Source organism: Crocuta crocuta, unplaced genomic scaffold (assembly GCF_008692635.1).
Source record: "Crocuta crocuta isolate KB4526 unplaced genomic scaffold, BGI_CrCroc_1.0 scaffold23, whole genome shotgun sequence".
Classification (NCBI taxonomy): domain Eukaryota; kingdom Metazoa; phylum Chordata; class Mammalia; order Carnivora; family Hyaenidae; genus Crocuta; species Crocuta crocuta.
Window position 1 is genome coordinate 164266 of NW_027529439.1, and position 4446 is coordinate 168711.

General features: G+C 43.4%; 1 protein-coding gene across 1 annotated transcript in view; it reads right to left on the reverse strand.

The window, feature by feature from the left end:
* PYGB (glycogen phosphorylase B) overlaps positions 1-4446 on the reverse strand; it is a 62340-nt gene that overhangs the window by 44838 nt on the left and 13056 nt on the right. The gene's annotated exons all lie outside the window — the stretch shown is intronic.

The window sequence follows — 4446 nt, forward strand, 5'->3', positions numbered from 1 at the left end:
GGGGGGGGGAATATTTTCAAGTATTCACAGCTTCTGACACCCATGTTAAGTACTTGGTAAACACCACACAGTCAACACAACTGGATGGATGAATGGATGGACATAAGTCAGGATAGTGCCTGCTTCCTACTGGCTGGCTCTGGGGGACTGGAATATGCAACATTCTATGTAAACAAGGAGGAATACTCTGGTTTCTCTTCAGATCCCATAAATCTTTCACCTTTTACTATGTAAACAAGGAGGATGACCACCCACACTCACTGGGAGCTGAGTGGGGTTCAAAGCCCTTCCCTTGCATGGTACCATTTACTCCTCACAACCTGGCAGAGCCACAATCTGGCCCTCAGAGTCTTGCTCTTACACAGGACTCCATGCTGCTTCCTGCCATCAAAAGTAAAGCCTGGGAAAATAAATGGGGAAGAAGGGAGAAATACTCCTCATAGATTAATTCCAATGAATGCATACAGATGGAATGAGCAAGACAGAAAATCAGCCTGAGAACAGCACAGTGTAATTGGTGCAGACAACAGCCACTGCTGAACGCTGAAGCCAGCAGGCACAGCTTTTCTATCTGTGCAGCCTCGAATATTTCCCCCCAAATATTTATTCATTACCATGGTGGTTTTAACAAATGTCAAAAAATTCTGATATCTTTCACCCCAGCAGGTGGTGCTCAATCCCCTCCCCTGCAGGTGAGCTGACTGAGGTGACTCCGATCTACTACACAGAGCTGGGAGGGGAAACTGTAACTTCACAGGGGAGGAACCTGCTGATGCCACCTTCCCCTGATGACAAGGATAACATCACCTGTGAGGGGTTGTGGTGATGTACTATGATGAGAAGGGGGATCCACTGCTGAGGTATTCTTTCCAACCTCCCTAGCCCACACTAATCTGGAGAAAACCTTGGATGGACCCCAACTAAGGGTCCTTCTAAGAACTGCCTGGCCAGTATTCATCAGACTGTCCAACACTGTGAAAGACAAGGAAAACCAACAACCATTGCAGATGGGAGGAGATTAAGGAGATTAAGATAATAACTAGGGGGCTCTGGATTTGATCCAGGGACAGAGACAATATTAGAGGAAAAACTGGTCAAAATGTGAAAAAAGTGCTGAGCCAGTGTTAGCTTACTTCGGTAACTATGTTGTGGTCATGCAAGACGCTAATATTTGGGGAATTGAGGGAGGGCTACATGGTGCTCTACACTATCTTTGTGACCCTCTGCAAATCTAATGTTCCTCCTAAAGGAAAAGTTAAAAAAAAAAAAAAAAAACAGGTCTTGAAAAAGGGTGTGTCTGAGTGTGCACACAGCACAATGATGAGAATGTGTCTTAGATTCAGATGTGAGTCCACAGAGAAATAAATACTGACTGTACTATGGTTTTATCTTTCCTGCGGGTTAAAATGTTCAAAATACAATTTTAAAAAATCAGTTTCCCTACTGTTGCAGAATGCAGGGAGAGAATTCACTCTCCACAGACTGCAGGGAGGGCCTGTCAGGCCAGGGCTTTACTGGGATGCCCACAGAGTGACCTGCCTGAGTGGCTTTGGGGCCCATGTTTCATGCAGTGATCCTCTTAAAGTGTCTTTTTCATACTCCGTTTAGAATTCTGACCAGTGGCTGACTAGAAACCTTTTGAGAAAACTCCATGGCCATCTGCCATCCACTTGCTGCTCTCTGGGTTTTTATAGCTGCATTCATACCATTACTTCACATTTTACTCCTCAGAACCATGAAGCAGCCATAGAGGGTGAGGCAGGTAGAAAGCAGCTCTACATTTGCAAAGTATACAGGCAAGGGAACTAAGATAATGGGGAGACACCCCATGTCAGTGGACTGCAAGGCTTAACATTGTTAAGATGGCAATACTCCCAAAATGGATCAACATATTCAACACAATCCCTGTCAGAATTCCAGCTGGCTTCCTTTCAGATTGACAAACTAATTCACTGGGTAGATTAGGTGGATCCATTAGATGGAAACGTGAGGGATCTGGACTAGTCAAAATAATCTTGAAAAAGAAGGACGGGGCGCCCTGGTGGCTTAGTTGGTTAAGCGTCCGACTTTTGCTCAGGTCATGATCCCGCGGTTCGTGGGTTCGAGCCCCGCGTCGGGCTCTGTGCTGACTGCCAGCTCAGAGCCTGGAGCCTGTTTCAGAGTCTGTCACTCCCTCTCTCTCTGACCCTCCCCTGCTCACGCTGTCTCTCTCTCTCTCCTAGAAATAAATAAAACATTAAAAAAAAAAAAAAAGAAAGAAAAAGAAGGACAAAGTTGGAGGACTCACACTTCCTAATCTCAAACCTTATTACAAAATTATAGTCAGCAAGACTGTGTGCTACTGGCATAAGTATGGACATGCAGCACAATGAAATACTGGGTCCAAAAATCAACCCTCAAATTTATGGTCAACTCAATTCAAAAAACATGCCCAGATCATTTAGTCAGAAGGATAATCTATTTGGGGCGCCTAGGTGGCTCAGTCGGTTGAGTGTCCGACTTCGGCTCAGGTCATCATCTCACAGTTTGTGGGTTCGAACCCTGCGTCAGTCTCTGTGCTAATTAATAGCTAGCTCAGAGCCTGGAACCGGTCTTTGGATGCTGTATCTCCCTCTCTCTGACCCTCCCCTGCTCATGCTGTCTCTCTCTGACTCTCAAAAATAAAAAAATATTTTTTTTTAATTTAAAAAAACAAACAAAAAAAGAATAATCTCTTTAACAGATGGTGCTGAGACAACCGGATATCCCCATGCAAAAGAATGAAGTTGGACCCCTACCTCACATCAAATACAAACATTAATTCAAAGAACATCAAAAATTTAAATGCAAGAGCCAAAACCATTCAATTTTAAGAAGAAAACAGAAGTTTGGGCGCCTGGGTGGCTTAGTCGGTTAAGAGTCTGACTTTTGCTTAGGTCATGATCTCGCGGTTCGTGGTTCGAGCCCCGCGTCGGGCTCTGTGCTGACTGCCAGCTCAGAGCCTGGAGCCTGTTTCAATCTGTGACTCCCTCTCTCTCTCTGACCCTCCCCTGCTCACGCTGTCTCTCTCTCTCTCTCTCTCTCTCCTAGAAATAAATAAAAAACATTAAAAATTAAAAAAAAAATAAAGAAGAAAACAGAAGTAAATCTTCCTGACCTTGGATTAGACAATGGTTTCTTTTGTATGATACCAAAAGCACAACTAAGAAAAAACATTAGACCTCACTGAAGATTAGACTTTATTGAAGTTAAAAACTTTTGATAACATGAAGAAAGTAAAAAGGATAACCCATAGAATGGGAAAGAATATTTGCAAATCATACAACTGATGAGAGAAGTTGTATCTAGAGCACACGTACAACTTAGAGACAAGGTGGGGGCGCCCGGGTGGCTCAGTCGGTTAAGCGTCCGACTTTGACTTAGGTCATGATATCATGGTTCGTGGGTTTGAGCCCCGCATTAGGCTCTGTGCTGACAGCCAGCTCACAGCCTGGAGCCTGCTTCAGATTCTGCGTCTCCCTCTCTCTCTGCCCCTCCCCTGCTCACACTCTCTCTCTCTCTCTCTCTCTCTCTCAGAAATAAATAAAACATTAAAAAAAATTTTTTTTAAAGACAAGGTGGTTGGACAAAGGATCTGAACAGACATTTTGGTAAAGAAAATACACAGTGCCAACAGGCACATGAAAAGATGTCCAACATCACTGCTCATCAAGGAAATGCAAATCAAAACTACAATGAAACATCAATTCACATCCAGTACATGATGGCTATAATCAAAGTTATCAGATGAAAACAAATGTTAGCTAGAATTTGAAAAAAAAATCAGAGTCTTCATACATGGGGTATGAAGGGAAGGTTGTAAAATGGCGTAGTGGCTGTGGAAACCAGTCTGGTAGGTCCTCAAAAAGTAAAAAGGGGGTTACCATGTGGTCCAGCAGCTCTCCTCCAAGGCATATATCCAGGAGAAACAAAAACCTATGTCTACTCAAAAACTTGTATGTCAGAGGATAGAAACCACTCAAATGCTCATCAATTGGTGGGATAAATATGTTGTATATTCATATCATGGAATATTATTCAGCCATAAAAAGGAATCAAGTACTAATACGTGCTACAACAAGAAGGAACTGAGAAAGCATTACACTAGATGAAAGAAGCCAGTCACAAAGGACCATATATTATATGATTCCATTTATAAAATATAGGTTGCCTATGGGGCGCCTGGGTGGCTTAGTCGGTTAAGCATCCGACTTTCGCTTAGGTCATGATCTCGCGGTTCGTGGGTTTGAGCCCCACATCGGGCTCTGTGCTGACTGCCGGCTCGGAGCCTGGAGCCTGTTTCGGAGTCTGTGACTCCCTCTCTCTCTGACCCTCCCCTGCTCACGCTGTCTCTCTCTCTCTCTCTCTCCTAGAAATAAATAAAACATTAAAAAAATTTTTTTTAAATATTAAAAATATATATATATA